This window comes from Motacilla alba, chromosome Z (genome assembly GCF_015832195.1).
Source record: "Motacilla alba alba isolate MOTALB_02 chromosome Z, Motacilla_alba_V1.0_pri, whole genome shotgun sequence".
In the NCBI taxonomy this organism is placed as follows: Eukaryota; Metazoa; Chordata; class Aves; order Passeriformes; family Motacillidae; genus Motacilla; species Motacilla alba.
The window spans coordinates 6,775,824-6,800,247 of record NC_052046.1 but is presented as its reverse complement, the minus strand read 5'-3'; the positions used below and the strand labels follow the sequence as shown (position 1 = coordinate 6,800,247).

The 24,424-nt window shown below is 42.6% G+C and overlaps 1 protein-coding gene and 1 long non-coding RNA gene across 22 annotated transcripts in view; one reads left to right on the top strand and one right to left on the bottom strand.

Moving 5' to 3' along the window:
- CELF4 (CUGBP Elav-like family member 4) overlaps positions 1-24,424 on the bottom strand; it is a 710,045-nt gene that overhangs the window by 533,083 nt on the left and 152,538 nt on the right. The gene's annotated exons all lie outside the window — the stretch shown is intronic.
- Positions 1-24,424, top strand: part of LOC119696209 — a 125,283-nt gene that overhangs the window by 78,532 nt on the left and 22,327 nt on the right. For all 3 annotated transcript variants that reach the window (XR_005255541.1, XR_005255542.1, XR_005255540.1), the window contains one exon: positions 1-24,424. This exon is cut by the window's left edge; it is cut by the window's right edge and continues 22,327 nt beyond it. This is a non-coding gene — a long non-coding RNA (uncharacterized LOC119696209).

Below are 24,424 nucleotides of genomic sequence, written 5' to 3'. Positions count from 1 at the left end.
CCTCCTTGGCTCACAAGGGGATGATGTAGGGGCTCAAATACCTTAATAAACAAGTGCCACAGGACAAGGAGAAGGTTTATTTCTGGAGTTAGCTTGAATTTCCAAACGATCAGTAAGGTGCCTCCTTGGGCATGCACGTTTCTCTCCGGGTATCACCACGGCCTGGCACCCAGAGTTCACACTATTTTTTAGAATAGAAGTTCCCATGCATTTCCACTGCTGTCCTCCCCAGCTGCAGTCCCCAAAACTCCCATTTGGGAACTCCATTTGTGTGGTGGTGGTGAAAAGCCTCCACACTACAGCAGCCAGAGGAGAACCCACAGTGCATCCAGGGCTCGCTCCACTAATGGGTACACCCAGGTCCTCTCAGGGCAGGCCAGCTGTAAAAAACAGATGTGTCAGGAACTGGAAACAAAACACAGAGCAATAGGGTTAATGTCTATTAGCCTGAGCCAGAGAGACTGTGGGTCTGGGCGAGGCATTCCTGAGGTGGCAGCTGCAGCAGCTGAAACCAGTCCTTCTTAAGGTTAGATAAGCTTCAGCAGCAGCAGCAGTTTGGAAGACCAAATAGGTTATAATTATGCATCAATTAGATACGTCTGGCCCTGCCTTGCAGCTGAGCAGAGGCACACTTTCCAGATCCCTACCAACAAGTGCACTGTAGGAGGACTTTCTTGATAATGATTATCTGCAATGTGAAGCAGATATACAGAGAGAGAAGGGAATGGATAGATAGAAAAGACTGATTTTAATTTGCATGAGTGTTGGAAAAAAAGGTCAGGGAGAGCAACAAGGTGAGGGGAAGCTCTTTCCACTGCTAGATTTGAGCAAAGTCTTCCCTGTCTTTCTTCTTCCTTTCCTTGCAGAAAAGACACCCCTCTGTAAATCTCAAAGGCAGCAGAACTCTTTTGTAAGAAATCAGGAAATGAGTAATAAATACAGCTCAAAAGCAAAGGAGCTGAGCTAGCAACTACTATCAGATTGTTCAAAAACTGCTATTCACCCAATAAAAAAGGACGAGAGGAGGGTGGGAATGGGTGAAGGGAGAATCCACTGAAATGAAGCCAAATAGATAAAAGTAACTGTCATTCGCTTTCATTTTGTGTTCATGATATGTTCCTGTTTCAGACTCCAGTGTCCCACACTACCAGCTCTATTTTCATTTACACACCAGAGGAAGATCTGTTGGAAAGACCTGCTCTGTCCCAGCAGCATGGTGTTGCTGGAACATCCTGCTCACCATGGACATGCTGTATTTGTATGGCCCCTCTGACATGCTCTAGGGGAGCTCTGGGCAGTCCCCTCTGTGCCTGGGCCTTTCACTGTCCCTGTGCACAAGTCCCAGCAGCTACATCAAAGGAACAAGGGAGAGCAAGGAAAAGAAAAGAAGCTGGAAGAGGCTTATTCTCTGCTGTTCTCTCCTTTTCGCCCACCACCCCTGCGGGAGGCTGTGGAAAAAGAGATATCCTACTGACTGATCAGCCATCCTGGGGAAAAGCAGTTATCCATACTCCAAAACACTAATGGGGAAAATCATCCCTCCTGCACCTGCCTGCGAGGGCAGAGTGCACTTTTTGTCCCCTGGATGCTGAACACTAGGTTCATTAAAGTGATGCTTTTGCTCAGAGGAGCAATGGAGAGGAGCCAGAGTCTATTCTTCCTATCAGATCTCATAACAGCTATATTTATTCTGGAAATGAGGAAAAAAAAAGAACTGTTCCTATAAGGTCATACAATCAATGCTGCCTAGAACAGGTTTTATTATCCTTTATCTTTTCCAGGAAATATCTGCACTTTTCACACCAGGATTGTGTTCTGAAGGGTAGGTTGAAGTATGCAGTGCCACAGGAGCAAAAGTCATCTTGACTTCAAATGATGCTTGGAAAAGCTGTGGGCTGGGACCATTGGACTTGAAGGGAGGCATCAGTTCAAAGCTTATAGGGAACTGTGACCACCACCGCATAAAGATGACAAAATTGTTGGTCCCTTTTCTATTAATGATGCAAAACCTCTCAAGATATTGATGATCAATTACTTGGCAATTCCTCATCACTGTGCAGCAAGTCATAAGCCACTCCCACTGAGTTTTCATTAAAATAATTTTGTACTGAATTTGAAAAGAAAAGTTTATTTAGCCACAACAGTGATGTAGGAGACTCTTAACTCAGCAAAAGTGCTTTTTCCCCCTCAGAAATTCAACATATATTTTTTTCAAGAGGTCCTTTCAACTCTCATTTCCACAATGTCCTCACTCACATGCTGGGTGGGGAAGTAACAATTTTCACTCTCCCCCCAAAATCTTAGCAACTACAATTGCCACCAAATGCTACAGAATTCTACTACTGTTGTCATCAAGTTGCCTTTCTTAAGCAAAATGCTTCACATTTTCCCAAAACATTAATATTTCAGATAGCTTTGGAGTACTGAAGCATTTTATAACGTGAGAAAATTGTATTATGATATTTTTCTTGTTTTCTCAAAGAAATAACTGGGTGGAACCCCAGATAGACTAAATCAGTGAAAGTGTTGATGTCACTGCTGCAATAATCAGATTATTATACACAGGGAACACTTGGCCCCCTGTTAATCACTGCAGTCTTCTTTTAACCTGTCTCACTTCTGTTTTAAACATACCTTTAGAGGTCCCGCAGGGACACTACTTGCTGGCTCCCTGGTGGAAAGTTGTCCTGCTTTTATGAAGTGTGAAAGTAGCTTCTTTCCCTCCACGCTTCGCTATTATTTGAAGCTTAGCCCCTGGGAGAATGCACAGCTTTTCAGATCAGACCCAAAGGAAAGTGTGTCATCAGGAGGAAAAATTTTGCATACTTAAGGTACCCCATGACATTATTTTTAATATCTGCAAAAGGGTTAATGGCTTCCTCCTTGAATTGAAGGTTCCAATGCCCGTTTATGAAGGTCATCATAAATCTGCCACAATTACCAGTTTCTTATCCCACAGCAGCTTTGTCAATCTGTCCATGGCTCCTTCCCAATGAATTCTGTTTCAAACTTCAATCCCTCAGTTACTAGGACTCAAAATACCCAACAAATGAGGATGAAACAATAAATATCATAGTACTAGACCCAGTTAATAACTCTTCAAGTCCAGCACCTATTCCAGAAAGTAATTAGGAGATGTTTGTGGATGAAGAAATAGAAAGCATACAAGTAAATCACCCCCATCCAGAGCCTCTTATTCTCAGGAAATCAACAATTATGGAAATTTCTCAGAAAGAGGTTACATGGGTAACCATATTTGAGAGTCACCACAGATGCCTTCTCTGGAAATTTTCTGAAACCAAATTTGCCTAGTGCTTTTATTTATTTAATTATGTAAACCTTCCACTGAAGGAATACCTCTTGACCTTCACAGCGTCCTAAAACAATTGGTTCAACATTTTGCCTATTGTATGGGGTGGGGAGGATTTCTTCTTTTCAACAGAGAAGCTTCCACTAGCATACTTAGATCATAATACCTCCACTCCAAGCTATCCCAAAGGTGCCCAGTTAACTTCTCCTCTCTTTGTCTCAGGGCTGACTGTACATACCCTGGCTCTCTCAGTGATACAGGTATTTTTCAAGGACGTGGCATTTTTCTAAGTTAAGCAGCACATCCTCCGTACACTGCGAAAGCTTTGGAAATAATAATTGCTTCCTCAAAGTATGAAGCCAAGCTAATGAAGCTTGGCTTGCTACAGATTTGTATCGCAGGCCTCCCGTGCTCTCCCATCTCGCTAAGCCAGCCTCCTCCGTAAGATCCACTTTGTCCAAAAGCCTGTGAGCTCTGTGGCTCGTGCAGGGTGTGACACATTCCAGCTACACCAGCTGCTGCCTGAGTGCCGACTGGAGCTGCTGTCCTGGATGGACTCTGGCCACCACCTCCTCAGAGGGGAAATGCTTTGGTAACCCTTTCCTCTGCCAATTTTTACATAACCACTGGAACCACAATAACCATCAAGAGTTTCAGGATATTTTAGATGTGCTTGAAACCCACTGATAGGTTAAAAAGGGTCTTAGGGGAGTGTAGATGAAAATGGTGGTAGAAAGAAAGCAGGTGAGCAGATGTGGGTGGGTTGTGTGAATGAACAGGCTCTGGTTTTTTGGTTTTTTGTTTTTTTTTTTTCTGGAAACAAGACTAAAAACATAGCTCAAATCCAGGCAAAATGGAGGTTTACTTCAATCCATTCTTCCCAACAGCACACTCCACAGCTGGAGCCAGTCTGTTTACTGAATGTCCTTGCATCAGTACAGCCTCCTGCAGCTGGGCAGGCAGAGTGAGAGGGGGCAGTGCTTTGCTCTAGTCTTTTCTGAAGTCTGGGTGAGCCCCTCTCTCAACAGGGAGAAAATCCTTCCTCCCTCTTATGTGTCTGATGTGTCAGATGCCTCCTCTCTCCACACCCACCGAAACTGCCATCTGAAGATGAGGAACAAGAGATGAAGTTCCAGTCGTAGCACACTTCTGTATCACAAAAGTCCTCCTGGAGTGATTAGGGAAAGGACACATCCCCTTCCAACATTCCTAAATATGGAGAATTCTTCACTTGCACATTTCCATTTTTAATTCATTGAGTGGGTAAGTATTTGGGTAGGTCAGTGGGAAAAGGAAGAGGTATGAAGAATTTAATTCTATCCTATTGCCAAAGAGCACAAAAAATCTGTTCCAAGCAGAAAAAGAGGTATTAGAAAAGTGAGAGAGAAGGAAAATAAAGAAGAAGAAATAAGAATAAAGAAGAATAAATTCTGCTATTTGAGACATTTCTTCAGGGTCTCAGTGTAATAGCAATAAAAGCAGATGATTATGATGGCAGTAATGAATCAGGAATGTCCTTTTCCTTTAACACTGAGCCTGACTATGGTAGGGAAAACTATTTTATTCCAACAGTGACTCTGTCTGTGCCCCAAAGGTTCTTGTCACATTTCCTGCTACAGGTTTAAAGCAACAACTTGCACCCTTCACAGGTTTCTTTCTCCTTCTCTCACTTGCAAAATTACCACCTGAATCAGCAGGTTCTGCTTCAGATAATCTCTGCTTCTCCTCTCCTTCCTCTTAGTCTTTCTTATCCCCTCTATCAGAAAGTGTAAACCAATGGCCCTTTAGGTCAAAATCTTTTGTTTAAATCACTGAAAGATGAGACTCAAAATGGATTTTAAAAAGGTCAGAGATCTAAGCTTCCAATTCTCTGTGAACATGAAAAGCCTGAATCTGTTTCAAGATTCCACCAAGCAGAAAGACAGGGATGGGTAAAAATTTACATGGAACCACTGTTCCTGAATCTGCTTCCCCATTTTCCCTATCTTCCCCACCTACAGCCTTCATATAGAAGGCACAGCAGCTTCCCTCTGCAAATCACAAAAATCAATAGTGAATGGGAAAATTTGTACTCTTCCTCTCCATGCCTCACTCTTTATTCTCTTTTTCTGTAGTGGCAATGCACAATATCCCACTGAGGTATCTGTCCTTAAAGACAGCTAAAGCTAAAGAAAAGGGGAGGAAGAAAGAAAAAAAACAAAACAAAACAAAACAAAAAGCGCCTGAAAATAAAAGATGGGGAAGATGGGGAAGGAAAAAAAAAAAAAAAAAAAGCTGGAATCATCCAACAGAGAACATATTTCACAGACTTTAAGGGGTTCAAATCACAACTGTACCTGATTACCACGAAGTACATCACTCATTTTAGAACCAAATTTACCCACACAAACTTGGTGTTCTTTCCCTGTTTATTACTGTAAGTTATTGCTCTCTGAAATGCTGACTCATGAAACTCAGCTTATGGAAAACGTTCTGTGTGTTAAGGCAGCAAATCCTCACACCATCTCAGCTGCTGCAGTTCATGTCTCTCCTACTACAAGTGTCAGCCAGGACATAAAGCAAGGTATAAGGTTTCTTATTCTTCCTCCTAACACTGATGATTTATACAATACTGGGCACAATGCTCTAAATTAGACTTCACCTTTATCTATCTAGTTCTCTATAAAATCAGAATTGAGCACCTAGGACTCTCAAAACCAAATGTTAAGACATGTTGAACTGGTTCTCTCAAAAGGTAAGATTTTTCTAAGTTATATTTTTCCCTAAATTTTAAGTGTGTAGAGGATAGAAATTTATTCCTAGAAAAGATGTGAAATAGAAATTCAGCTTCTTATACAAATATGTTTTTAGCAGGAGAAGCTTTATGGAACGTTCAAATATCATTATGCAAGTGAAAAATATATGCAGACTCAGAGAGGGGGAGAAGAAGAAACAGCAAATCTGAAATGCTGTCTCTCAACAGAGGAGTTGTCAGGTCTCAACAGTTAATGTTGTCAAAAGTGCTTTGGAAGACCCTCAGGAGAAAGGTGTAAAAAAGTGCACATTGGTTGTTATTTGCTTTCTGAAAGCTAAATATCACATTTTAAAGGCCACAAATGCATGAGTCCAGAAAGGTTTAGGCACCAAGAGGGAATCTCTTCCAGCCAAGCCCAAACAGAATAGAACTGGGGGGACATACTATTTGCATCTGCTTTGCAATTAAGCAACAGCACAAACATAATGCTACAGCCTCCCTCAGCTCAGGGCTAAAGCTCCTGGTCCCCATCCTGCATGGGTCTCCTGCACATACTTAACTTGGGTTTCATTGAGTTCAAAAGGATTACTCATGCATGTAATGTTATTCATACGAGTGAGTGCTCGCTGGATTCAGGGGGGAAGAAAGCAACCCTTTTCAAAGATTCAGAATATTCAGCAGCCTTATTATTAATTATTACTCTGATTCACTTTTCATTTAATATCAGGCTGCATTTTTACTTCACATTTTGTAAACACACACACACACACACACAGATCAGCATCTGCCACTGTGGATTTCAGCAGGAGCAAACCCAGTAAAGTACCACAAGGAAGACTCTTCCTGATTTTAACTCTGGATCAACAAAACCAAGGAAGGCCTACAAATCACACCTGACAGAAACTTCCTAAGTGATTTGAATCACCAGGAGTCTGGATTAGGTCTGGGAAATGGATTTTTCTATATGCCCAGATAGAGAAAAAGAGAGATTGAAAAAAAATAGCATTTTAATTGGATTGAGTCTATAGGAAGCATCAATTTAACATTGAAAATCAAAATTATTTATTTTTTCCAAAACTTGGTTTTCTTCTCTGCTTCCCATTTTATTTTATCAATGTTAAATCACTATTTTCAGAAAAAAGTCTTTCCATAAAATCTAAAGGTCAAATATCTAATATCTCCCAAATACAGCTCCGATAAAAGAGTTGTGCTAATCCTAATTTGGAGACAACTCACAAATAATTCCCTTCATTTTCGAGGTCCATTGCTCAGTCTTTCCAACTGATATCTTTTCTGAAAGAAAGCTGGAAAAATCAGACCAACCTATCTTTTGTTATGTGAATTCTCACTGCCTTGCTGTTCTGACACATCTGTGGTCTTACACACCTTAAGAATAACAAAACATGGCTCTGGGAGCTAGGTAAGAGGTTCTGTCTGTAACAGATGAAAAGACTCTGAAATGAGCCGTCTTTCAGAAATATGGGAAAATGTCACTTCCAATGACAAATTTATTTGGTGACAGAGTCAGGCTGAGGACTCTACAGCCCCTTTAGCACTCAGAACACACTTGTGGGGTGGGCCACCTCATAACTGAGAGTAGGTTTTCCCTGCAGAAATGGAGTTAGGGTTGCTGTCTCTTCCCAGAGTGAAATCCTGGCACAGGCTCCCACTTGAGCTTTATACAGACTGGGTTGGAAAAATCATGTTCTCCACAGAAAACATCGCCAGGTTTGTGTGCTGGTAGCTTTCCCCAGGGAGAATGAGGCACTTTCCACAACCTGTCCAGGGAAAGGAGAGACCTCCAACACCAGGATATGCAAACACTTCTTCCTGAGCCTCATTATAACACAGAGTGATCTGCCCAGGTCACACACTAGGCCAGTTGAAGTCTACAATCTTCCGAGTCCCATCCCAGTGCCTTCTCCACAGCTTTATGCTCTTCCCTTTGTTTTAGCTGATGCCCTCTAAACTGACAAGCCCAACTTCCAGAGCCCTCCTGGCCCCGTCTGTCATCCCAGCTGAAAGAAACTCCATTCAGGCTGTCCAACTTGGGCCAGCACGAGCAGGCAGAGCTCACAGATGGTTAAATGCATTTGACATTTCACTGCAGGGCCTGCAGCAGAAATCCTTGCCTGCTGTATCCGGAGCCCTGGATAGGAGCGAATCAAGGCTCGTGGCTCCAGCGCTGTGTGTGCACACTCTGCTGTGAGTTAATATTATTGGCTCACCCCTCAATCATGCCTTTTCCAGCTAGCTGCTCCTGTCAAAGCACATCTCATTAGGCCTGAAGGCTCAATGAAATGGAAATTCATGTTTAAATTTAAAAACAACATATTGACCCTGGGAGCCAGTGATGTCTACATTTTTAATAACTTACTGAGAATAAAAGGAGTGTATGTGTATGGAGGGAGGGGGAGGGCTGGGTGGCAGGAGGAAGAGGGAATGTAGAAGTAGAGGGAGGACAAGCGGACAGGGCAAACAGCCAGCCAAGGACTCCAGTCCTCTCCACTTCCCTCCAGCCCCATTCTCACTTTTTTTGTCCCTCTTGCTGCGTGGAGAAGAGCTCAGGCTTTGCTTAAAGGGACCTCATAGCCCCAAGGGGAGAGCACGTCCCTAATCTGGTAGTAGAGCAGTGAGGGAGGAGGAGAGCCCTGTCTCTGCACACATGCAGACATGCTCACCCCTGCACAGACACGTGCACACACACGTGTGAACCCTGGTCCCCGAGCCCCCAGCATCCCAGCAAGCTGCATTTCCCTTGTACAGGGGAGCAGTGTGCTGCAGAGCGCGAGTAAACACAGAGCCTTTCGGAGGAGGAGGACGTGAAGACAGCTACACTGCATGTGACTTGCCATGTGGCACAACCCCAGCCCCCCTGTGCCTTGCTCTGACATCATTCCCAGGGAGGCACGTACATCTCCTGCCACCACGAGGGGTTAGGTAACCTGGGGGGGAGGCAGAGACAGCATGTCTTATCCTGTGTGATTACAGGAGGAGTGATGCTCCTTTCTGCTGGGCTTTATTGTTCCCTGGTAGCACCCAGGGAGATGAGGATGGGGAGGCAAAGGTGGGAGGCCCTCTTGTGTGATCACTGTGGCCCCCATGGCAGTGTTGTTTTGTTTTTTTTTTTTAGTTTGTTTGGTTTGTTTTGTTTTGTTTTTTGGTTTTTGTTTTTGGTTTTTTTTTTTTTGAAAACAAGAGATCTGACAACGTCATCTTGGCTGGCATCCAGCCTGGGGAATCACAGGCTGTGTGGATAAACCTGCTCTGGCTGCTGCATCTCCAGACAGAAATGGGTTGCTGTGTTGCTGCACTATAGCAAGAGTCTCTTAGTGGAAGCAACATCTTACAGGAGGTTAAAGTCAAAATCTGAGGAGAGCACAAAAAGGTGAATTTACAACAAGTTCTAGAAGGTTGTGTGTAATTGCTATAGATGAGCAAAGTACGCATATCAAACTAGGGAGAGCTGAGATCACTCTCCAAAAAGCTCACTGATTTCTCCTGTGCTCCCCTCCCTTCTCAACTCAGTACTCCAGGGGTACTCTGGTGTTGTCTGTGGTCTCTGACTCAGCCCTAGTCCTCTGTTTGGCTCAGGGGGATGTGCTTCTTTGTGTACCAGGAATATGAGCAGAGCAGGACTGAAGACTTCTGACCTACATTCCTACAAAGCAGTCCACTGCAATTCAGACTAGCCCTACATATTGTAGGCATGTGAATTCCCCATGTTTTCCTCACTTTTAAAATGAGATCTCCTATGTTCTACCACTTGTCCCTCTGTTGTACTGAAAATTACTTTGTCCTTACTTCTAGACCACTTGCCATTAGCCCTCAGTTCTGAACTGTTTCCTATCTTTATTATTTGCCCTCTCTGAACACACAGATAATTTCTCCAGCATTCTTCATTTTTACACTGATGGTTTTTGTTTCATATTGTTGTCATTTTCCAGATGTATTGAAAGATTGCGTTCAAAGAGTTTAAGGCCAGATTTCTCTAATCTCACCTCGTTAACATGATGCACCACAATTTCCACTCACTTACTGAACACCTTGCCCTTGGCTAAAGCATCTTCTCTAGGAAGGGATCCAAATGTTGATTTGAAAACTTCAAGCAATGAAAAGTTCATCCATTTGAAGTTATGACAAAGTTCAATTACACTCATTGATTACAAAAAAAAAACCCCAAAAACCCCAAAACCATACTTATTTGTCATTTTTTGTCTGGCTTGCTTTCACAAGTATTAGTCCTTGGTGTCATTTTCCCTGATAAACTAGAGATATTTTGTTGTTCACATCATCTAAGCCACGACATTCTCACACAATTCTCATCTTTTGCAAGATTACTCCATCTGCCTCACCTTCTCTTTAATTGCTAGCTGAGTGATTCTCTATCCCTAACACCTTTTTCCTCATGTTCCAAATACCACTACAAGCCCTCACTCATTTCCTGTCACCCAGGACACCCTCATGCCTTTGTGAATAGTGGTTCAAGCACGTAAGGACCTGTGGTGGCATTTCAGACTGGTCTGTAGGGGCTGTGAATCCTCTCTGCAGATCAAATACCAGGTACCCTGCATCCTCTTCAGTCAGGACACTATACATCTCACCAAAGGGCTACAAAAGTCCTTAGAGCTCCTTCCATAAGCAGAAGAAGAGGGAGGGGGCAGAAAATCTGCAGGGGTCACATGCAAAAGCTATTAAATATCCTTTGGGCTTCTATTTTATTTATTTATTAAGCTAGACGAGGAGCACAAAAAGGTATGGAGGCACTTTGTTTCTTAATTTGTGTCTATTATCTATTGAAATTTGACATAATGTCTCCACAGTTCTCCTTAATATCCCACTGTATATAGAATGTGACTAGCTCCACCATCTAATGTGACAGCTTAGGAAGATTAAAAAGAAAAGCTAAACTAGCAGTAGTTGGAGATGAGGAAAAGTAGCACATTTATGAATAATTTCAGCTGAATTCTAACAACATTGCATTCCCTGGACAGGACACATTTATTATCTTATTCACCATGACTACTGCAACATTAGTGATTTGTTACTGAATCAATTATTAATTCATATGAGTGAATAAGGCTCTGTCACTTAACTCTTCAGCTGACCATGCCCACTACACACTCACTGCAATTTTTAACTGTTTTCTCTCCTCTTATCTTTACCCTCCCTGAGCAACTGTATTAAAACAGATTGATGCTTTCCATTTCACAAATTTGACAAAAGCCACTTGTTTTTCTTGTACTTGTGAGACTCTCCCCTGGAAAGCTCCCCTTTTGGTACATCAGCTTGGTACCCCAATTGCCAAGGAGTCAACTGGTTGGGCAACAACTTGATTTGTGAAAGAGACTGGTTAAAAAGACAGACAAATAAATACACCTTCCCTCAAAAGCTTCTTGGGTTCCTACCACTCAGGAGCAAGATTTTTAATGGGTTGATGTGTTTGATGTGTTTGGTCACTGGGATATAAAAGCTTTCTAGAAAAAAAATCATGCAGATAGCAGACTTTATCCTCCAATGGTGAGATACAGAAACAGACAACATCATGGACTCCATCAAGGCCACCAGTCAGAACAGAAGCAAAGATACAAGTAATACCCACACCATCTGATCTCACACTTGCAGCTAATACCACTCTGTCTGTCAGCTAACTAGAGAACCAGGCAGCAAATTGGAAGAGATGGACTGTAATCAAGGCTCCGTCACTGATTTACTGCCATGGGCAGTGACGGTCGCATCTGACTTTTGTTGCCCTCCTGCCTTTGAGAAAAGACACTAGGAAGAAAAGAGAACATGCTAAAATCTTCCAAGTATCTCTTACAAGCAATTGAAATGACAGTCATTCACTTACTCCTTGTCATGTTCAGAGCACAGCCTACCTCTCAATGGCCATTAGGCAGAAGGTAGAAACAACCATTTTAACAGTACTGTCAATGAAATATATTGTGAATAGGCACTAAGCTGTGCTTAAACCCCATGTGTATGGTTACAGAAGAAGGCAAGCTCCAGGCCAGGACTATTTTTTATCTCAAATTCTTCTATAGTCCTATAGACCAGTGGCTCATCTCTGCCTGACACAGGCAAGATGCACCCTTAGCTGCATTCCTGGTCTTCCCAAGCATACTGTCACCTCAGGTCACCTCAGGGTTACCATCAATCTGTCCTTTGTGTTGACCAAAACGGTCACTGTTGTATGAGTGAAGGATGTATATGTGGCCACCTGTCCACTCCAACAAGCAGCAGTATCTCAACATAAGGAAAGGAAAAAGTTGCAACATCCCATGAGTGTTCTTGGACCTCTCAGAAAGCTTGAACCCTATTCAGGTTCATCATTCAACAGCACTGTCTTCAGAGAATGCTGTAAAATGATGTGAGTAGGCACCACGCATCAATGTGCCTGCTGAAACTTTTCTTAGATAGAAGAGGGCCTCTCACATCCCAACCCTTTGGAAATGTTGAAGGCTTTTCTTTTCCTCCTTCACTCTGCCCTTTTCAGTCCCTCACCAAAAAAGTTTCAGCAGAAGTGATTAAGTTTCAAGACAACGAAAAATGATCTGGTGTTAAACCTTAGCCAAGACCTCTCAAAGGGACGGGTGTATGTTTACTGAGAAATTGTTTTGCAGTAGGTAGAAAAATGTTAGTTTCTGTATCAGACCTTTGAAGCACATTGACATAAGGCCATCCTTCAGCAGTGATGGCTGGAAATGACGGCCCTTCTAATATCCATTTCAGAGGGACTGAGTCTCTAACAATGACACCCTGGCATCCCTTGGATTATCAGAATTACCTGGGTAGCATAGGTCAGTACATACAAAGCCAGGAAGATAACGCTGAAATCAACAGAGATCTTCCAGCTGACTTTACTGCTCCCTCAAATGAAGCTATCAGGGCATATGACTCACACCCTTACTACCAAACTGCATTTCTCTCACTACAGTGTACATTGCGGGTCAATACAAAACACCTTAATAGTCAGGTTTTCCAGGATAGCACTTACATGAAAAATTTCCACAAATTGTGCTTTGTATTTCTTTAATGAGAGACCAGAGAAGCAAAATAACATTTTTAGGAAGGTGATTGTACACCGTGCTTACTCACAGATAATGTCAGGCTGCTCCTCTCAGTGCTATCACCTAATGCAAAGGTTTCTACTGCCATAAAAGGACTAAAGGCATCCAACTTACGCATAAAATATCTCTTTCCCCATGCTCCTTTGAACCCGCTGTCCAAGCTCTGAGCACCACAAGAACTAAAGTAAATAGCCTAAATGACGACAGGTCAATTAGAGGATTGAAATCATGTCCGATTTCATAATCTGAGGTGTTATAAGTAACACAGAAAGGATTTGTCTACACCCACAAGAGTAAATATTTGATTTTTATCTTGACATTGTCCTTTCAAGGAAAGTCAGAGAGGGGAACAGAGAGAGATTATAAAGAGGATACTAATGCATTGTAAAGCAAATGCTTTATGGATTACAGTGAGATAGCAGAGGGAGGATGACACCAAGTCCTTCTAATTGTTAGAGAATGGGACCAGTCTTTATAAAATGACCCATTCTGTCTACTAAGAGAGGTGTAAAAGGCCTTGATTAATTACTCTGTGTGGCAGTTACAACCAGTATTTCTGCCCCACACATGGTGAAGTCACACAAGGTAGGACATGGACGGACATCCAAATAAAAACACAAACACACATTGCATTGCTTGATTTGGTCAGAGAAGGGGGGTATTTGAGATAATCAAATGAGGAGGCCAATAGTAAAAGAAATAATACTCAACCCTCTACAGTCCGGTTAGAGAGAACAGAGAGTGAGATCTGGTTACTTTTTTTGGTCAATTTTTTGTTCTTTTGTTCCAATTTTGGCCCCACACCTGTCTCCATATTCTTCCATATTAAAATTCTCCCTTGGTTTGATAAAGAAAATGAGATTTAAGTCTTAAAAGTTATTTGCATGAATTTTACTCCATGCTCCAGAAAGTGAAATTCATCTGTCAGTTTGCCATGATACTCATTGCAATTAAGGTGGCTGTGAAAGCTGGGCAAGGTCTCTGCATCAGCTGAGCTGGGTTGACATGGAACTGAGGAAAACAAAGCTACTCATGGAAAACGTTTGTTTATAAAAGCCTAAAAGGACAAAAACAAACAAAAAAAATCCTCTATCATTTAAGCCTGTCCATAAATCCCAGTAAGACTGCAAAGTTGCAGCTTGCTCGGTATATTTTATGGACAGAGATCTTGCTGACTTGGCTGACACTAGCTAGGAGGCGGGGAAGGCAGGAAAGTTGAGATTTGGGGTGGGTAAACATTCCCATCCATCAAGTGATTGGATTTGCAACTAAAGCTGTGAAAGCCACATCAGATTAATGTTGTCAGGGCAGGAATGATGTGAAAATCATCCGTCTTTAATTCAAGTGACATTATCAGGGAATACACACTTGGGGCCAGGGCAGTTCTGGATCCTCAGTACATTCAGGTGAAGGTGCAGGGGGAAAAACTCCCACCTGATCCACACCATGTGTACAACTGGAACATCTTCTCAGCCCTTTGCACTTGGTACAGAGAGCAGAGGGGAGGGTGGAGGACAGGGTCCAACAACCAGCCCTGCAATTTCCGTTCAGCTCCACATCTCTTTTGTTCAGAGCAAGATGCCCCAATTGTGCTGAACCATGTGAAAAAAACAACCTACAGAGGCTTTTGTTCTCTGAAATCTCTCATCGAAGGAAAGAGCTGAGGCTGAGCAATTTAATTCACTTAGGACTTTTGTGTCTTAATCCATGGAGCAAGGTTTTCAATCAGCTGCGGGGTGACAGGGGAAGGCGGCTCTGTGTGGGCTCCCCAGGGTGCAGGCGGGTGGGTGAAGGGCAGAGAGGGAGGCGAGGAGCTGAGCCCTGATCCATCACAGAGCCCCACCCAGCCCGAGAGGAGCCGGCCAGGCATTACTCCACACCAGCTTTCAGGAATGTAAAGCAGCTTACGCGTGTAGGTCATTTCAGGACACTAATGATAATTAAAACGAACCCTAAAACACACTCACACACCAAATGACGGCAGGAAGTAGAGTCTGTGGGTGAAAAGAGAAGAGGTCCAACTCCTCCCTAAAGGGGCAGATGGAAGATGAGCAGGAAAAAACATTAGCTTCAAGAAAACAGCATGTACAAGGAGAATCTATGGGAAGGAGGAGACCAGGGGAAAAAAAAGCCAACAAAACCAATGAAACTAAACAATCAAAGAAAAAACCCAACAAACAAACAAGAGAGAAATATTATTTGGACTGTGAGAGCAAGGAGACAAAGAAAATTGGCTAACAACCCTGGTTACTTGTCTTGGGCACTACCTTCAGCATATGTGGGGGTTAGCTGCTTTCCATCCCCAGTCCTTTCATTCTTACGTAGCCCTACCAAGGGCTAACACCCTGACATTAAACGGGGGGAAGTTTACCAGGGCATGGGAATGATCTCCACTCTCATGCAGAATGGGATGTGCTTTGTTCTCTCCTTACCTACACCCTGACCCAGTGTTTCCAGCTACCAAAGCATCACTCCTTGTCCTCACTGCTTACAGATTGTCTCTGCCAAAAAATGATCCGAGACCAAGATTTCTACAGTACTTGGAAATCAGAAGTCATCTGAGGAAACAGAGCAAAATTTTCTTCATATGGGTCCTTATATATACACATAAACCCATCCAAACACATACAAACATGTTCCCCTACATCCCTGGCTTTATGAAAGGTTTGATTCTACTTTAAGGACACAGTTCAGGAAGGGCAGCTGTTGAATCACATTTCTCCATAGAGCATGCAGCTCTGAAGCTAAATGTTATCATGAAAATCCCTGTGGGCTGAAGCTGGGAAGGAAAAACAGACTCCTGACCTGCAGTTGTTAAAAATGGCTTTTTGCAGAAGAATGGTAATGTGAGGCGCTATCTTATAGCGGGTAGAAAAATAGCACTGTGAATTCAAATTTGCATGCTTTTGGTACCTTGAAAACCAAAATAAAACAAAAATCCCCAGCTCTGCATTTAATCGCTATCAGAAAGTAGTATTGGGACAGGTCTGTGGTGTGCTGAGAGCTATGCTTCTGCTCTTCAGATAATCTGACCATGGTATCATGGTTAGAAGTTGTGTATTACTGCTCAAGTCAGGTTGATCTCTACTGCACCATGCACATGCAGGTGTGAAAGGGTGTGAAAGAGAGAAGTCCAAGCAAGAGAGAGAAGGAACTCTCTACTCTGCTCTGGTGAGACTCCACCCAGAGCACCATGCCCAGTTCTGGGGTCCCCATCATAGGAGGGGCACGGATGTCTCAGAGTGAGTTCAGAGAAGGCCACGAAGATGAGCAGACATGGAGCTGCCCTCCTATGGACAGAGTATGAGACAGTCAGGGCTGTTTAGCACAGAGAACAGAAGGCTTTAAGGTGACTTTATTGTGGCCTTTCAGAACCTAAAAGGGATTTACAAGAAAGAGGGAGAGTGACTTTTTGCATGGGCATTTTATGGCAGGACGAGGGAGAATGGCTTTAATGTGAAAGATAGCAAAAATATTCTTTCTTGTGAGGGTGGTGAGGCATTGGTACACGATGCCCAGAGAATAAATGACCCATCCCTGAAAATAGTCAAGGCCAGGTTGGATGGGTCTCTGAGCAGCCTCATCTAGTGGAAGCAGTCCCTGCCCATGGCAGGGGATTTTGGTGAGGCAATCTTTAATGTTCCTTCAAACCAAAACACTTCTGTATCCCTGTGCTTCTAGAACTGGTTCCTCCCAAGCTCTGACTGCTGTAGAGACACACAATTAACAAGGCTGGAGAGATCCAGGTGGGCTGCTGTGATGGTTTTGAAGCAGCTGAGCCCATGACACCAAGATCTGGTGGCAGCTAGTCAGTATGTTTGAAGATCTCCAAGGCCTGGATGCTGACACCAACACCTTGTTGCAGAGCTGTCTCTGCCTCCTGCCCCCTAGATTTGAACCACCAGCATCTTTCCTCCTTCTCACTGATCTCCTCTGCCAGAAGCTAGTGTAATATCTACAGATAGATCCACTCAAGATCTTGTCAGGAAACTTGATAAATAGTGAAGATTTCCGCAGAAAGAGAAAACCAGCTCAGTGTTACTGAAATAATTAGAAATAAGTTGAATTCAGATGTTAGCAGCTGCATTTACAAATGTGAGGTGGAAACAGAAACCCTGCTTACACATGTACATTATACCTCTGACAGTCATATCAGCTCCTTCTTGACAGCTTGGGGAAGAGAAGTAACTGTCATCCATAGTTTTCAAAAAGAAATCAAGACCCCTGTGAGGCCAGACAGCTACTGAAAGTCTGATCTGAATTTACTGCTGCAGACGGAGGGGGAAGTAAATGGCACTTTATGAACTCCATCATTTATTGACTCACCAACATTGTTTGCTTTTGGGGAGGCTGGTGATGCTTTTAAAACCTATTTTTCTTCACACTGTAAAGGGAGTTGCATTTGTTTGACTGACTGCACTGGCCTGATGGCATCATCACCACCTCATGTGGCTAAGCAAGCTCCTTCTCTTTCATTCGAGTACTGAAAATGCTCCATTTCATAGCTGTTCTGCTTCAAGCCTCCTGACAACTGCTATAAAGATATCCCCTGGAAACCCCATGTTTCTGCTGGTCCAGAAGCACATTAAGCAATAATAACTGGGAACACCCAGAGCTCTAGGGAGCCTCTGGAGAGAAGACAGTGTCCCTCTGCAGCCTGTGCTGCTGAGCATGGCCACACAGATCTGCAGCAGGCACCCACCTTAGTCCTTCCTACCTCAAACTGGTCTAGCAGAATAAATATGGTTTTAAGATCCTTGTATGCCTTCAGGAAAATTGACATACATGAGAATCACCTTCCCTAACTGCAGCCAGAATAGAAGTTGTGCCACAGTGGATTGACCCTGGCTGGACATCAGGCACCCACCAAAGCTCTTTTACTCCTCTCCTCAGCTGGACAGTGGAGAGAAAAAAGACCAAAAGGATCATGTGTCCAGATAAGGACAGGGAGAAATCACCAGTTACTATCTCAGGCAAAATAGATTTGGCTTAGGGAAATTAGTTTAATTTATTACAAATCAAATCAGTGTAATAAGGAGAAATTAAACCAAATCTTGAAACACCTTTCACCCACCCCTCCCTCCTTCCCAGGCTCAACTTCAGTCCTGATTTGCTCAGCCTCAGTGGTAGAGGGGGATGGGAAATAGGGGCTGTGGTCAGTTCGTCACACGCTGAATTTGCTGCTTCCTCCTCCACAGGGATTGGACTCATCACACCCTCCCCTGCTCCAGTGTGGAGTGTCTCCCAGTTCTGCATGAACTGCTCCACCCTGGGTCCTGCCCATGGGTTGCAACTCTTCACAAACACTCCCAGCATGCTCATACTTTCAGGAGCAAGCTGCTCCAGCTTGTTCCCCATGGGATCACAAGCCCCACCAGCAAACCTGCTCCAGTTTGGGCTCCTCTCTCCAGGGGCCACAGGTCCTGTCAGGAGCCAGGCTGAAACCATGAGGGGTTGTTTTATCCTCAGGAAGTTAATTGATGGTCCTTCTCTCATATTAAGATGAGAAGTGTAAGAACAAAATAATTTTTAATTGCAATAAAACAAGTGCTGTCAAATCCATCTCAAACCCAGGAACAAGTTCAAAAGATACTTCATGGGAAAGGAGGGTGGGAAGAGATGGAAGGAGAAAAGAGGCAAAGAGAGACACATTTGCACCAGGGGTAGTTTAGATTTGATATTAGGAAAGATTCTTCAATGAAAATGTTGTCAAGTATTGCAGCATGGTTCTGCCATGCAGCACTGCCACCCAGGGCAGTGGTGGGGTCACCACTCCTGCAGGGATTTAAAAGACATGCAGGTGTGGCACTTGGGGACACGGATTACTTGTGGGCTTGGCAGTACAGGTTGGACTGGATGATCCTAAAGGTCTTTCCCAACGTTAATGATTCTGTGATAAGGAGATCTGGAAAATGAGATGTTTATTAAGGAACATTTCTGTATTACTGGTAAGGTACACCAGAAAGAGCCAGGGATGGAAGAATCACCAGAAGCAGCAAGAAGGGGGTGCTCACAGACCCCAGGCAAGCCCTGCTCCTCCTAGGAATGCTGTGCCTCTCAGGAAGGTGTGGGAGCAGTCTGGCCCGCTCAGTGCTGAGGGACACATCTCTGCTCTGCTCTTCACATCCACTCCCACTTAAGCTGCCACAGAATAACCTTGTGCTCCCCGCTGTGCCACTGTGCAAGGGCTGGCAGGGGAAGGGGCTCGGGGATAATGAATGAAGCTCTATATTAGCCACAAAAGCACAGGACAGTCAAATGAAAGGGTAAAAGTATGGTCATGAAAGACAAGCAGTCACTCCGACTGTGTGCTGGAGGTAATTACTGCTATATAAATAAACCAGAGGGAAAAAAAATCTTTTAAAAATCTAATTACCATGCAGCACTGTGGGTTTCAACCTTGGTCAAGTACAGGCAGACCTGATTTACGCTCCATCATAAAATCCTAAGCACGAGGCTGGTCTCCCTCTCTCTTTACAATATGAGTCAGGGAATCAGCACAGGACACTTCTCGGAGAGGAGCTGCCTGATAGATAGATGTGCCCATGTCTGGGTGGGTCAGCATCTCCAACAAGCCCAGGACTATACAAGTACACCACACTCATGTAGTTTTCTGTCTGCAAGAGCAATTTTTAATTTTTTTTTTTAAAGCCTAATTCTCTCAAACCTGTGTTTCACTTGCCTTTTAGTATTTATGATGATTAGTATTTCTCATGACCCTGAGTAAGGATATTTCCCTCTTGTAAAGATCTGTCTTCTCTCTTTTAAGCATGCCGTGAGGTGTTTCTGTGAAACTCCTAATTGTGTACAAAAGGGAAACTGAGGTCGAGGCTTAATTTATCACTGACACTTTTGTCTCCTACTCAAGCAAGAGTTTTATACTCTGGGGTTTTTTTTAAATCTCAGTGTGAATGCCTTACCCATCATCCCAAGACAAATAATCACCCAAACTTAGATCTTTATTTCCTGTGTATTTGCTTGTTGCAAGACAGAAATCATCCAAGAAGAACAGTGGGTGAGTCAAGTGCAGCAGCTAACTTTAAATGCATCACCATTTTGAACTTGCAGAATTGAGGCACATTCACTAGCAGAGCAAAGTAAATCCTAAAGCCCATCTGATTCTCCTCATGTGGAACCAAGTGCTACACTGCAGCTTCTTAACTGCAGAAACACTTTTGAGAGCAATCAAGTCCAGGCTGGATTTGCAGCTCCACGTTCAGAGCTGTTGATATAAGTGGACAGGAGGCAGATTCCCCATCATGAGCAAGCAAGAGACTTGTTTTCCCCATTCCAAATTGAGAGAGAAAAATCAGAGCCGATTAAGCCAATAATTTTTGTCAGTAGATAAGCATTCACACACATACACAAATAGTAGGCTGGTGAAATATCTCGTATGAATTTCTAACTGCAACACTGTTTAAAAACACTGCCACTTTGCTCAACAGATTTCAAATCTCAGCGTTGGTTAGATCTGAAAGCCAATCATGTTGCTTAAAGCCATATCAAAACAATATGCTTCAATAATTCCTAAACATAAGCACAGATCTGAAAGTGCTAGGACACCCTAGGGAAATAATAGCTCATTGTGTCATCTAATTGTTTTCAGCACTTTTGGAAAACAAATAGTGAAACCAGAATAAGTATTAAGCAGTAACAAAAGTTAGGGAACAAACACCATGTGAGTTCAAAAGTAAGACAATTTCCCTATCATCGTTAATGAGATTTATTACCCAGCATCTGTTATCCTACCTTTAAAAAGTCAAAGCCCACTTTTAATAATTGCCTCTTGCTTTTATACAGTATCTGGCACTTGCACAGTTTCCTTGATTAAACCTCAAAGCAGGTAAGCACTGTGATTCAGAGAAAGGAGGATTCAAAGGTAAAACAAATTGCTCAGAGTTTCATAGAAATCAGTGCCAGAGCAAAGAATTAGAGGTTCAAGCTCACATCCTGTACATGAAAATACCCTGCATCTAAAGGCTTAGCTGCTATTGCCCACCCTCAGCATGCACTTTTAGGCAGCCCTGGTGGCAATGAAACCTCTGTAGGTGGAGAAGTCAGACCAATATAAACAGCTTCATCGGAAGAGCCCCTGGATGTTTAAATGGACACAGTAAAGAACATGGGTGCTGCTGTTCATGGGGCTGGTCATGCATGGCACCATCAGGGAAAAACTAATAGGTGCAAACACGTTGCAAACATCTTTAGATTTGAAGGTTTGCGACCTGCTGACAAATAAAATTTTTGAAGAGCCTGTGTGAATTAATACACAGCTTTTCAAGGGCTGATGTGGCAGCAGTAGAGAGGACTGCATAGCTGAGATGCCTCACTTGATCTTATGTTAAAGATGTTATGGGAGCGTGCATGGTGTGGTGAAGTAACTCGTGCCATCTTGTACTCACTTCTGACAATCATCTTCTTTAGCTTTTAAAATTAGGATCTAACCCCATTTTGATGAATTTCTTATTGGGCAAAGCAAGCAAAAGCATTTGAGATTACATTTTAGTAGATGTGAAAATCTCAGCTGTAGCATTCCTGTAGCAGCAATTCTTGAAATGTGTTTTATCAAAACTATGACCCATGCATCTAAATTTTATCCTATCTTCCTGCAGCCCATTCAATCAGGGAAAATGTAAGCAGAGAGTTTAAACTGTCACAGATCCACTTACATTATATTTAAAAGTAAAAAGAAGGGAACAAATATTAAAATTCTTCCACACTAAGAGAAACACAGAGAGAACTCTAAAAGCAACTGGAATAGCTCTTGGGAAAAGCTCTTGTCTCTTGAATAAATACCTTGCTGTTTACAGCTTTCTATAAAAAAAAAAAAAAAAAGGAAAAGAAAAGAATATTTTCTCTTTTCCAGCTTTCTCCAAGCTATACAAGAGCTTTATGTTGTAAAAAAATAAGACATTTGTTAAACCCCAGAATGGGCCTTCTGTATGTGTGTCTGAATATGTGCATTTTTAGAGTGGGTTCAAGAATAATGCATGTACAGCATGTGCCACACACCGAGGCTGCCCTTGCTCTAAACACTTTGCTACATGCCCACAACTCCAGGAGTACATGAGTGGCATGAATTGGGGCTTCACAGATGAAAGACACCAGTGGAAGGCAGAACTGCAGAGACATCAAGAGAAGCTCAGATGGTTCTCATCATACTGGAGTAACTACTCTTCCTTCCTCTGTTCTCCACTCTCACATTCCTCTTTCTTCACCATTTGACTGGGGCCTCTAAGCTCTTGGGTATCTGCAGCCTTTGCAGCATTCACAGTTTACTGAACTTTTCCCAGATAATAGTTCTTGTTTGCCACTAGGGATTTTATTAAAAAAAAAAATAGAAAAAAAATCATTCATGTTAGCAGTGCAGAAAAGGCTATGATTGCTCTGAAAAACAAAAAAAAAGAGTCTGATTTTGAGGAAGACAGGCAGTTGTCAGCTCGTAGCAGAAGAGCCCAGTGGTCACACATGGCTAATTCTCTTTTCGGGGTGATCCTCTCTCTACAGACTAGACAAGGAATAGTTTTGCTTACTCCTGTCTGATTCAGCTGACCTCAGGCAACCTTCCCCCAACTTGTCACAGTGTAAGAGTCATCAAGCAAAGAAAGTGCAGTGTGAATTTTGCGGAAGTTCAAAAGCACATCAGAGATTTTGACTTGTTCTTTTAAAAGAAATAGGATGTGCCACACTTAAAAATGGTCCTTTATGTTCCTGAAGTGCCTGAAAGTTATAGTAAGAGAGAAAATGTTTCAAGTATTTAGCTCCTACTTTGCTGTACTGAGTTAGTGACAAAGGCTTTCGGGCAGAATATCTGAACAATAGAGGCTGCTCAGTAAGAGACAATCTCTAGAAAGAAATGCACAGGGACTTTATCTAGGGCAAACAAGACTATGCATTTAATATCCAGGCTATTACTGTTACTCTGTTGTGTCATGTAACTTATCCTGTGATGCAGTTTTTCCATCCAGGAAAAAGGGATAATATATTTACTGTTTGCTTTTGTCTCAGTTATGTGACACAATCCAACAGAATTGGCTGTGAATTGTGGTTGAATTTCTGAACAAAAAACCAAAAAATACCCCAAATCCAAACACATCTTTAGTTGGTTCCTTAAATGTCATTAAATGTGTTAAATATAGTTAAATATGTTGAACTCGAAGATGAGTAGCATTCTTATTTCTTTTTTTACCACAATAATAAAAAAAAATTAAAAGTATATTGAATTTTTCATAGTACTTCCTGCATGTCTATAATATCGCAGAGGATTAATAATAGAAATTCTGAATTGCAGACGAGATAAATAAATTCTAGATAAAGGCATAATTTAAAGTGTAAAAGGACAGAATTAGGCAATAAGAATTATACTCTGAGAGCAAGAGAAGTGAATATGAGATGGAAACCTGACCACTGAGTCACAAGGCAAAACTCACATTTATCAAAACCTAAAATTAATGTATTTATTCCAGGCTTTACTGACTGCAGCAGGGATCAGGATGATACATGCAGTACTGATTCTGCCACAATTCCATGACAAAAGAATAGGAGGAATGTTTTGAAACTGGTTCACTTGTACAGTTGCAGAGGAAGGCACTGAGCTCCAGCCCTGACTTCAGGGGGAAACTGTGCTCACAGGGCTTTTGGGATGCAGTGGAAGCAGGTAGTTTAACAGCAGTGTCTCGGAGGGACGAGAGCCTTACTCACTCCTACCTCGCTAAACTCACACTTTAAAACAAGCTTGCTCTTAAAACTAGCTTTGCTGGGTTACAAAGGCTTAAAATGTGCCCTCAAATTCCTTCTCTCTTTCTGGCAAGGGCTCTCCAAGCCCTGTGTTCATCCCAGTGTTGTTTCTGCAGCACACCCAGCCCATCACGGGAGATTTAGGGCTGTGTCAGTCTGGCAGAGGCTGGGTGAGGGTGGCCACACAGCAGTGTATTTATTGTGCATCACTTAGGAGATGCAGAATATTGCTTGGACACTTTAATAGATGCATCAGTGTTAACTGATTTGCTCTGAGGCACCATATGCTAATCAAATGGGGTGCGATGCATAATGTCTTATTAATGTCGTAATAAAGGAAATCTTGATACGTTCCGTAATGTCTTTATGATTAGCTTTAATTTTAGATAGCTAGTGAAGGAATGTGTGTTCAATACCTGGATCTGCTCTCTAATTACCTAGGATATAACAAGAACCAAATGTACAATAAAAGGCCAGGGTTTTTACTGGAGATTGCTGGTGACAAAATAAACCATAAATAAGTCTTACAATCTGAACAAGCCTGAAACACCCCCATCAACATCGGCACATGAG